The 12,228-nt window shown below is 41.9% G+C and overlaps 1 protein-coding gene across 4 annotated transcripts in view; it reads right to left on the reverse strand.

Moving 5' to 3' along the window:
• Positions 1-12,228, reverse strand: part of FYN (FYN proto-oncogene, Src family tyrosine kinase) — a 137,476-nt gene that overhangs the window by 44,450 nt on the left and 80,798 nt on the right. For 3 of the 4 annotated variants that reach the window (XM_042016951.1, XM_042016947.1, XM_042016952.1), the window contains exon 3: positions 8,030-8,164. The exons of the other annotated variant lie outside the window; for it this stretch is intronic. The gene's annotated coding sequence lies outside the window, so the exon portion shown is untranslated. The remainder of the gene's footprint in view (positions 1-8,029; positions 8,165-12,228) is intronic. 4 annotated transcript variants of the gene reach the window in all.

The raw sequence follows: 12,228 nt of genomic DNA on the forward strand, positions 1-12,228 counted from the left end.
CCAACATTTACACTGCAAGCAATCCAACATGTGTCTAGCCAGAAGAGTAGTTTCCACCCACATTGTGGACAAGGATATAAAATTAATTATGTCATTATTAATAATTTATATAGTCATAGCACCTCATTACTTTCAGGTAGGATACAGATGAAGGCTAAGGAGATGTATTAACATTATTATTACTGTAAATCATCCTACTTTGGTTTTTCTTTTTGTTCTTGATTCAAAATGGAAGCCAAAACTGAAACACCCAACAAAGCCAGACATCCACTCCATTAACAAAAACAAAAGCAGTCCTCTGCTAGCTAATCCAAACCTAGGAAAAGTCCAAGAGTAGCAGGAAAATTCCTCTTTTTCATACTTCTATTTTAGAAGTAAAAGTTCCAACATGTGATATCTGAAAAGCAAAAAGTACTGATTAACCTTTGCTTCTGCAGTAGTAAGCATATGGATGGGGGGAAGAATGGTGTAAATTCACTCCTTCAGAGTATCAAAAGTTTTCTCATAAGCTTTTGCAACCCACAGCTGAAACTCTGAATTATGGTACATCTTCAGAACCTACTTTTTTTAGAGTTGTAAGAGAAAATAGCTCCTAAGAGTGTTTGAGAGAAAGGTAGCGGGAGATGCAGGGAAAAACCTGTCTACTCTGCACCCTTCGATCCATGCTGTGGCCTCTGTCCTTCAACCCCTTGCACAGGAAAGGGAACTGGCACAGGAGGAGGCTCCAACCTGCTGAAGAAATGGGGAGCAGGTTCAGACCCAGCAGGGTGCATTCTCCTTCCTCCTGGATTTCTCTGGAATGAAATCTGATGGCATATTTTTAAGATAACTTCTCTCAGTAAAAAACATGAAAGGGATAGGCTGGATGACTGGTAACTGTCAACTGCCTTTTTCTGACCAAGTCTTACAAATCCTGTCTGGAAAGCATCAGCAGGGAAGCTGAGTTAAGAAATAGTTATGTTAAAAGGAAATCAGCAGCACAAAATCCTTGGCTTTTATTCAGTCTCTGTGGTGAACAGGCATGAATCAAACTAAGGGTTGCATCCAGCATGGCTGTGAAAAATGAAATCTCTAAGGGCTGACTTCTTGGTGCTTTACGTTTTGCTGAAAGCATCACAGAACTATCAGTCTGTGACATCAAATAAACCAAATTTTATGAGCTACCGTGGGATTTAATATTCAAAATGCCACATTCTGAGTTACCGTGAAGATTCAAGGAGGACAGAAAAGGCTTTCCAAGAATAAGAACTCCAAGAATTTTTAAAAGAGACTTTAAAAATGACTGTGGAATGCCTCCTGCAGGCTGTATAGAGGGAATAATCAACACAGAAATTTACCCTGAAGTTGAAATGTCTTACTTTCCATGTCCTATTAGTAGCTCCCTAGAGAGAAACTGATGGATTACATATTTTGAAACACAACTCTGAGACACATTAAACTCCCCAATTTTCAGAAAAGTCTCACTCACCCACTTTGACTATTACAAGTCACTAGGAAGGCATTCCAAGTTGGGCAACAAACAGGCACTTAAAACCAATCCTATGTAGGTCAGTAATTCTCATGCTGTCTGCTCGCTGACCTCTCTTTGACTCACATCTATGCTGATGGGAGCATTTTGGATTTCCAGAATTAATACTGCATCAGTTTCAAGCCAACTCAAATGAAACAGATGGAATAAAACAGCCACACTTATTGCATTATTTTTGTTTTTATCTATTAACTCTGGGACATTTTAGAGAACTGCCTACATCCCAGCTTAGCCAGTAATTCCACAATTTTTAGGTCAGAGAGATACAACAAATACTTTAAAATTCAGACTCTTGGGTGTTATTCATTATTTCTCAGGCTTGTGGGTTGCAGGTTACTATGTATACATATAATTTTTATACTAAGGTCCGATCTAGAAAGAATATAATTTTATTGCAATATGATAGCTCTGGTTCAGCCTTGAACGAAGATGGAGATTTGTGTAGAATTCTTGCAAATGTACATGTGCACCACACCTGTCATGCTGCATTGAAAAATGTAAATCAGAGAAGACACAGTACTACCACTGGATGCCCTCTAACTGTTAAAGATATGCAGAAGATCTCATATACACAAAGTTATATTCCTGAACAAAAAGCCAGAAACACCAGGGCAAAACTTAAAGTATGTTTCAAAACAACAATCAAAAATTCCTCGGCTGCATTAATTTGATTTTTTAAGGGAGTCCTTTAATGCTTCACTCCCAGATTCTGCTTCAGTGGGCTGAGCAGAAAAAACCCCAACAGTTCAGTTGTTCATCTGCAACAGTCAAAAGCCAGGCTACTGCCCAGTGTCCGTGGACATCCATGGCTGGATGAGCAGGAAGAGCAGTCTTAGCTGAGCTCCTGCTGCCATACTGCCCTGGTTCAAAGCAAATGCCTTTTACAGTGCTGGTGTGCTCTTACTATTGTTTCTTGTCAGCTTAAGTTGCTTTGGAAGTCTTCTACAATGGTGGCAGAAGGGGTTCAGGAAAGGGAGCAGCTCCTGCTGCTGTGAGAAGAGCAGACCCTGCAAGGAGCTTTGAAGTGCCATATTCTGCCCTGCTGTTCCTCTCCATTACTGACTGGGGATGCAGCCCTGGAAACAACAGCTTCCTGACACTACAAACAAGGTTTAAGTTTTAACACATGCCTGCAAAGTGTGGCTCTGTGCTTGCCTTCCCTCTTTTCCCCTTTGGGACTGGAACTAAAAGTCAGTTATGAAAAATGAAGGTTTGGGCTTCACCTTGCCTGTTTAATTTAAGTCAGCCTTGGGGGTCCAGACCAGGGAAGAGAAGGTGCATGTGGAAGGATTTCACTGAGCTCCAACCAGAGCCTTGGCTTCTGCCAGAGGCTGTGAGCACAGATGTCCATGGGGCATGGCGAGTGGCCACTCAGGGCCAGGAAGGAAGAGTGATAAATGTCTTGGTCCGTCTCTGGCAAGAGATTTATTACAACCCAGACAATCTGTTTATTATCCATATAGCTGTATGATCTATTTATTACCAGTTAGAGAGGAAAAAGGACGTCAGTGTTCCAGCTGGGCAGGAGGAATAATAACCATATCCATGTGTTCTTTGAGGGGCAGTGGTGGTGGTGGGACTGGCTGGTAGCTGTCTGGTGGGGAGGTCACCTGGCAAGGCCACAGGAAGCTGCGTTACCATAATGCTGTTTGAGCGGCTGTAATCAAAAGCTCCCCAGCGAAAGAAGAGAAGACAAACCCTCTGAACTGCCCGTGAAAGGACACGTCGCCACCCTTTGGTTTTGTGCAGCTTCTTTGCCAGCAAAGTCTGTGAATGTCGGGGCCTCATCTTTTTCAAAAAACAGTGAATTCTCTTCCACTCCCTCTGATACATCCCTTTCAGCAAAACCAAACCAGAACAAAACACAAGAAGCAATTAAAGGCTCACGCTGCAATCTCTTAAAGTTACAGCAGCTGAGTTATGCCTTGTACTGTCTCAGGGCTTTCATTACTTTGAAAAAAAGATGCCCTGGAAAAATGCAGCAGTTCTGAGAAAAGGTTCTTCTGTGTTTTTTTTTTCTTTTCCCACCAGCATCCAAACTTCACTTGTAATCTAAAAGAAAGAGTCTTACATGTAGCTAACTTGAGAGGGAAGGCTTGCAGGTTTTATGCTCATAAACTGAAGAGCAAGTCAGACTCAAAACTGCACATAGGATTTTTTTTCATGCTTAAAATGAGTTAAAGGAATATTTGAAATTAAGAACTAATGGTAGCAGCTAAACACACTGCTTGCTCTATAGTTAACCCCCCCCAAAGGATGGATCTATCCTTGGTTCTGAGTAACACATGAGAACACCAGGTAAATTCAACAGTGTGATTTTGAGCTACATTCTTCCTTCATCAGGCTGCTTGTGGTAGCTCTATTCATGAGCAGAGAGAAGTGGGTGGATGGTCTGCATAAGCATTTTGAGCTAATGCACCTAAATTTTGAAGTGCCTTTCAAGTGTGTAAATTAGAAAACCTATAGCAAGAGAACAACTGCTGCAAATGCCAGAATAATTTTGTCTTGGAAAGAGAAGAAGTAAAACAGTGTCTCCACTGATTTCCTCCTTCTTTTCTCCCATTAGAGAACAGAAAGATGATTGCAGGTTGATTCACACTGTTCTGATTTTTTTCTTTCAATTCTTATTTTTAGAATCTACCCAGGATTAATGAGTGTTCATCTGACCCACAGTATGGGAGCGGCACGGAGCAGAGTGCCAAATGTGAACCAGGATGGGCAGGGAAGGAAGGGGGGTAAGGGGAAGGACGCAGTACAGAAGTTCTGCCTGTCTGCCACTGTGGACTATGAAAGAGGCATAAAAAAAGATCTTCTCTCAAAAAAACCTCTCACTGCTCCTCCCCATCCCCCTTTGCCCATGCAGGAGTGAAACTAACCTCTTCTCTGCCTTGTCTGATTTCTGTTTTGTGACGGAAGAACTTGAAGGATGTGACAGCAAGAAAAAGGGAGCAAGCCGAGTCTCAAATCAGGAGATGGCTTCGAGACCGTTCCGGACACCATTCCCTCCTGAAGGGGCTCTCATTTCTTCTAGGTTGCTATTGCTAACATTTTAAAAGAGTTATTTAAATCCCTTATTTGTCCAGTTACACTGGGGAAAAAAATACTCTCCTTCCTAAACATGGGCAAAAATTTGCCTGTGGTCCTCCCACAAAGAAACCCCCAGCTTTCTCACCATCATTGCAGCTGGCTTCACCTACAACAGCAAAGTTGCTGACAGGTGGCAAACAGGGTGGCAACCACATTGTGATACAGGCAATGAGTGCTTAAGGTACTGACTACACCAGTAATGGGGACACACAGAAACTCTGCCTGTGCTCACACACCCACAGAAAAGTTCTCTAGTGAGACCTGTTTTCTCAAACCCAGCTGCTGCCACTGTGGTTACTGTATATGACAGCTTACTGCTAGATGACATCTTAGGTAAGTTTACTGTGTTTGGACAGGGTTCAATTTCTCCATAGCATCCCAAACCCTGCTGTGCTTTAGATTTGTGACCAAAACAACATTGATAACTCACCCATGTTTAAGCTACTGCTGAGCAGTTCTCACACAGCATCAAGACCTTCTTAGTTTCTCACTCTGCCACTGTAGCAAGTAGGCAGGGGGAGGTTTGGGAAGGGACAGAGCCAGGAAAGCTGAACCCAACTGACCAAAGGTATATCCCACACCATATCACCCTCAGTGCATGAGGAAGAGTCCACAGAGGTTTCTTTATTTCTGTGTATTTACAACAAAAAGGCTAGTGTAGGACCGGATGGTGATCTGGAGCAGACAAGGAGGGTTTCACTGAAAATGACTGCTCTGTGAAACACCTTGTGAAATACACAACTCTCAACAGTTCAGGAGATCTGGAGATCCTGTCTGGAGTTCCTCCCTGTTTCCTAGCACAAAGAGACAAAAAACTGAAGGCCACTGAAATTAACAACTGTGCTGTCCCCACAGCACAGGGGACAGATGTCAGATTTGTAGATTGTGTTATAAAGGGAAAAGGACCTTTTGACAGGGAACAAATTGACACCATAAGCCAGGCTGGCTGGGAGAATCAGGTCAAATAAGCAACCACAAGCACATTCAGCAGAAACCATGATATCGAGGAGAACATCAACCAAAGCAGAGGCTGTGAGAAGATGACCCTTTTCAGTTGCTTATATGCTAATTACAGGATTCTGAAAAAAATTGATAACCCTCTGCTTATAAAGTAGCAATGCAAAACAGTACTCTTCAAAAATAACAGCTATATTTAGATTATTATATTATTAACAGAAACAGCTGTAGCCGATTTAAAAAATCCAAATGGAAGAGGGTGGTACCAGGCCATACATGTCACAATGACATCAGAATGGCTGGCAACTTGGAAATAAATTATCTTGGAGAGTAAAGGGATGATGAGCTTCTTCAACACTTACATACAAGAAGTAAAAAATCCCTTCTTGCATTACTCTGGAGACCTTACGTCACTAGCACTAACACAGGCCTGTACTTTCCAAAGGGCTACAAATGACAAGTTACTAACTCTTAATTTCAGAGAAGGATAACCCTGTGAAATTAGGCTCTTGCCAACTAGCTGCATGAGTCATCTACAGCATAGGCCTTGCAGCACCAAAGGAGACAGGAGCAGTTCACAGCACAATCACCACAAGGTGAAGAGCTGAACTCCACCACACACAAGCTAAACCCCATGGTGGCCACAGAGGCACCCACCCCACACGCAGCAGGACCCACTCACTTCCTGCCCCAGCCAGGGGCTGCGATGGGCAGGAGCTGCGGTGCCAGCACAAGCACAACTCACTGCTGGTCCCATGATGTAGCTACACCTGAGCTGCCCGTGAGTCATATGTGGCTTAGCACAGGAGCAAGAGCATTCCCGCTCTAGACTTTTGTCTCACTAGAGAGGAAATGATCACAAACCAGAAGGTTACTGGTTGTTTAGACTGAAAAAGACCAACGCCTCCTGTGCAAATATCTAACATTGTCTGCAATCAAATCCAGACCAGAATTTTACACAATGTGAGCATATGCTCTTTATAGATACATAAATTAAAATCCTAGTGCATGCTTTCTGAGAAGTGGTTTCACAAAACTAGAGCAAATGGAAGTCAAATCAGGCTGAAGGCAGCACATACAGAAAGCTGCTGACATCTGCAAACAGTTTAAGACATTTCCTAAATGCCTACAGTGTTACAACCATGGAAATGGGCTAGATAAAAATAACATACAACGAAAAAAACCCAACAGCTGGGTTCACCAGGGAAGTGAAAAAAACATATGAAATGTTATATAGATAACTGATACGTGAAAGGGGAAAGAGGTAAAGATAAGAAGAAGCAAAAAAGCTAAAATAAAGATGATATAGAGGAATCAAGAAGATACAAAAAAAAAAAAAAGGCACATAAAATCAGAAATACATTTTTTATTTTTCTAAACAGATTATGAAAGATGAATCCTGAAGAATAAAAATCGTAGAATTGTTCATAATGATATGACAGCAGCAGAAGTTATTCAGTCAATGTTTCTGATTAGCACACAGGTAAAAGGGTGGGTGATCTGTTTATGATGATAATAATGAAAGAGCTTCCCACCACAGCAGCCCCTGGAGAGGGGACGTTAAACAGAAGATAAACGATTCTGGGTGATTCAGATTAGTTGCTAGAAATAGACTTGTCTCAGAAGGTTTACAAAGGCAGCCTTGGAGCTGCTACTGCCTCTAAAGCAGTTCTTGGCCCCTGGGGAAGGACCAGGGAGAGGAAGAAGGCTCATACTGGGCTACTATTTGAGAAGGGTAGAAAGTAATTAGAGGCCAGTTGGATGAGTTTCCAGTATTTTGCAGAGGATAGAACAACCAACATAGGTCTCAATTGGTAATTTTTTTTTAAAGCTCTGTAATTGAAGTCAATTAACTGGGCTTTAAGGAAAATAGATCCTGTGAAGCTAATCTGATGTAATTTATTGCAAAAATTACAAGTTCACTTGATGAAGGCAGCATTGTTAACAGTATTACAAATCTAAGTCATTTGACTTGTTCTGTAGAATACCTTTATGAATGCTTTCAAGCCTATATGGAGTATCTCCATCTGTCCATGGAGAGCAGGACTCCATTGGTGGAGAGCACTGTATAAGATCAGGCTAAAACCTGTAAACCTATTTTATACTGAAGTTACTTTTGAGTCCACAATCATATTAGAAGTACTAAAAAGCTGATAAATTAAGGAAACCAATGTGTAACTGTAAATGGGAAACTATTTGTTAGCAAACAGATGTGTTCCTATTGGGTTCCACAGGCACTGGTGATCATACCTTTACTATTCAATAGCCTTATCAGTGACCTGGATTAAAGTTAAATCATTGTGGCTAGACACGAGACTGGGAATAGCAGAAAGCAAAGAACAAGCCTGACACAGAGCAACTGGGGTCTGTAGACAGATGGGAGAAACCAGCTTAGGTGTTAATATGGCCAAGTACAAAAATCACCTTATTATAATGAAGAATATAGGCCATACTTACAGGATGAGAGGGAGAGAGAGGACTCTATCCTCCGAAGCAGAGACTGAATATGAGACCCGGGGTCCTGGGAAGCAATCAGCTCGACATGAACTCCCCACACAAGGCTGTGGCCAAAAGGGCTAATGCAAGCCTCAGCTGTACAAACAAATGAAAATCAAAAGATGAGTAGGTAGGTTATGGTGGCGCTGTATTTGGTTCTTGTTCCTCTGCTCCATGAATAACATATCAGGTTCTGCTGCTCCATTTTACAAAAAAAAGTGTTGGAAAAAACGGAAGAGTGTTCAGGGAAGAGAAATTAAATAACTGAAAACACTGGTCTACAGAAGGCTTTGTTATAGACAAAAATCTTAGAGGGAATTTTGTTATTTTGCACATGGTATAACAGTATTCTTACACTGAATAAATTTGGTAACAGCAGGCTCTGATCTAGCAAAGGTAGAAACTGCATCAGGACTGAAAATTACTCCAATCCAGACTGTGAACAGGCAAGTTTGTTCTGCTTGTTCAGCAATGATGTGTTATAGGCAGTTAACCAGTAATTAACCCTTTGCATCACAGGTTATGATGTACTGCCCACCTCTGCAAAGCTGTGAAAGTAACTATGCTTGATTCAAAAAGGATGCATGCCCACATGGCTTGGGTTAATTGTTACAAAGCAAGAGCTCCTGCAGGTGAGCTGAGTGGTCACTAAATCACACTGTACTTTGTGTTGCCACCCAGAAACTCTCCTTCTCCTTGCTCTCCAGGTTGTAATCCTGGCAGCCTTCCTGCCCATAGCTTACAAACCATCTCTGGGGAAACCCCAGGCTTTTGGGGATGAGGTGCCATCTAAGTACAGATGACACCCGACTGTCCATCTTCTGCAGGGTCTGCAGGTGGCCTCTATCAATTCCCAGCACACAGTTTTGTGTGGCTCCACACAAAACCTCACTGTGCAAAGTTCCTCACACTGAGACACCAAGGAAACTACTTTTAGGAAATCGATGTGTGTTACTACAGCTCTGCCACTGAGAAAGCACCGGTGACTCCTTGTTTCAGCAATTCACTTCATCTGCTGCCTGCCACTGGGACCTCGTCCCAGGGATCTGGCTGGGATCTCATCCCAGCATTCCCTGGCCACAGAAGGTGACCTCAGAAAACTATGCTGAGGAAAAGAGTCCTCCAGACCTCACAGATATTTCCTCTACCAAATTCACCCTTTCAGGATGAACCAGTGGACTAGCTACCTTCTTCAGGAAAACAAGTTAGATCCTTTAAGCAGAATGAGTGGATGTGAGCATTACCCCTGCGGGAACCTCCCAGGTCACTCAGGACATCCACCTGTCTTCTCCTTCCCTTTCTCCATGCCAGGGAACTGGGTGCTGCCAAGAAAGCTTTTGGCTATCTGTCGCAAGGCTGGGGTTGGGCATTTGGGTTCCTAAGGACCATGTGTTCAGCTGTAGGGCCCTGGTAACTGAATTTGCTTCATCCCACAGCCTGCCAATATTTCAATTTGGTGTTTTTTAAGGAAGCAGTGCAAGCTTTTGTGTGCGCTGTCTTTCTTAACCTGGGCCTTTGGCCAGAAAGTATTAATCCAATCAATGTGCAGGAGTGGGAAGGCTGGAAGTGTTTGATTTGTGCCAGTTGCTGGCATCATCTCATTTTAAGCTTCTGAAATGAACCCACTTATGACTGAATGCCGCAGTGTAAATTCTGCAAATAAAACAGATAAAATAATCTCAATTACTTGAGCTCAGGACTAGTTCACATATGCCACTCCAGAGATTTAGAAGGCGTTATTTCATAAAAACATCTAATTAAATTTAATTATGGTTCTGCAGTAATTTTTATGTTCAACAGGTGGAAAAAAAAGTGTTTTTCAAACTTTTGGTTACGCTCAGTAAGTGATGCCTGCTAAAACACAGCATGCACAGCATAGTAAAATCTTGGTCATATGTTAGAAACATTAAAGAAACATCCTGTCTTCAGTAAACATGTAATACAAAGCTTCTGCAGAGTGAATTACAGCAAGAAAGTTTGTAAAAATTTTAGGGAGGAAGAAGGCCTGTCCAAGTGTGGTGTGTACGTATGTGTATGTGTACATGCATTCACACACCCCCCACCTTTTCACCTCCGCTATACCCGGCATTCCTGTCAACAGTTCTCAAGACTCAAAACTGTGATTGGCAACTCTTCAGTCACTAATAAAGCAGAAGTTTAGGGAAAGCTGGTAGAAGACAAGGTTTCAGAGCTACTAATAAAAGATGATCCGAGCCTGCAAAAATACAGTTTGAATTGTGCATTTTTGCATCTTTATACTTTCTGTCCTCCTGGATGGATTTTTCTCCCTCTTCCTCTGGCACAACCCCAGCTACATCCTACAGCATTAGGATGTTCTGTTAAGCAAATGTGCAAACTGTGTTTTTAAACCTTGTAAAGGCTTATGTCAAAAGATGTACCAAGGATCACATAGGCTAGACTCCAGAAATAGAATTTTACAGATGAAGTAACTTCCTAACTAGAAATGATAAAAACTACATAGAAGCAAAGAGCTTTAATACATGGATTTAAACCCCCCTTTTTTTTTAAATATTAAAAAATAAATCAGATGCAAAGCTTGTCTTTTTATTCTAGACACATAGACACAGAATTAAATGGGAGAATGTGAAACTAAAATCATCCCATCTGCCTTTGTAATTCACCCAGACTAGACACAGAAATGCTATGGAATTTAATGCAATGAACCCCAGAAGTGTCACTTTCACAAATCTCAAGAGGCATCATTGACCTGAGGCTGGCTGCAGTTTCTGCCCCAATTCCAGTTTAATGTATTCCAGTCTGACCCTGAAGCGACAGTGCTGCTGGAGAACACACTAAGAAACAAATGCAGGCAATTGCTTTGACATAATTCTTTTGGACGCAGGCAGATCGAATGTGCTGATGTCTACAGAGACCAGAAAAGAGTTTCATCCAATCTCCTTTCCTCGCTGAAGAAAACAATGAGAGGAAACAAAGCACAACCCAAACCCAAACACATGCCCACCTCCCAGCAGCAGTACTGATACATGCTGTCTAAGAAAGGGAGAACCAAGACAAATGTTTCTAAAGTAGCATTTATATGTATACACAGCATTTCATTTATAGCTTAAATCTACACGACTTGTGTATATAATTGGCTCTTTGCACATAACATGCATGAAACATCTGTTCTATAGGAGACACTAATTTAAAACCCCAGGAACAACCTAATGCAGTCCTTTATGGCCACAGCGCATTCAAAAGAGTTCCTAGCATAGTTTCCTCAACTTAATGTAAACCATTCTTCATTCTCACATGCTTCTAAAATTTAGGGGGCTGTGTGGACCTGCTTTCAATATAATTGTCAGGACTAAACCTTCCTGCCTTGCCACTCGTATAAATATCCAAGCTCTAGCATGCTCTGAGGCTGCATAGTTTGAAGTCAGAGAATATTGAGGCAACACTGACTTTTTTCTGCACAGTGACAACAAGAAGAGAAGCTAGGAATATATTTTCCCATGGGAAATATGAATTATGGTAGGAAACCAGATCAAGGATGCCACGGTGTCTATCATGAGAATAAAAGACTAAGCTAAAGATTTTCTTCTCCAGCTGGTGATGTTGCTCCTGAAATAACTTCTGTAAAAAAGAGAAAAACCCACACATCACTGGTACAGTTTTCAGAACTCATGAGGGAAAATACTAGGGTTGAACATGGCTGGCCCCTCAACTTTATACAATAAAAACAGAACAAAAAAGCAGATCCCAAGCTCATTTCCTCCTCTCTCTTTTACTTCCTCTCCTAAGAAAGGCTTCCACCTCTGCTATTTACAATTTTTCTTTTCTCCCAGTCCTCCAGCTCCTCCCCCATCAGTCCATACAGAAGGACTGTCTGCAATGGTATAATGCAAAAACCAGATGAGATTCTTAAGGCTTCCCCTTTCTGTGTGCCTGGAGTGTTTCCAGGAAGAGAAAGTCTTGCGAGGATTCTCACTTTGCTCTTCTGCAGCTACTTGTGTGGGTCACTCTACCACAATAAAAGCCCGCATCTGTTATCTGACCACGATCGAGAGACAGATAAAGATTACCATTTTTAATGTCCATAGGAAGTGTGGTCTGAGAGAAGAGTGATCATGTGTAACAGCCACTGAGGCTGTTTGATGTGGAACATTAAACCACCCCTACACAAAGTAAAACCAGAC

The sequence above is a fragment of the Corvus kubaryi genome, unplaced genomic scaffold (assembly GCF_017639235.1).
Source record: "Corvus kubaryi isolate FWS band 111438036 unplaced genomic scaffold, C.kubaryi_AGA036_p1.0 split3-73, whole genome shotgun sequence".
Classification (NCBI taxonomy): domain Eukaryota; kingdom Metazoa; phylum Chordata; class Aves; order Passeriformes; family Corvidae; genus Corvus; species Corvus kubaryi.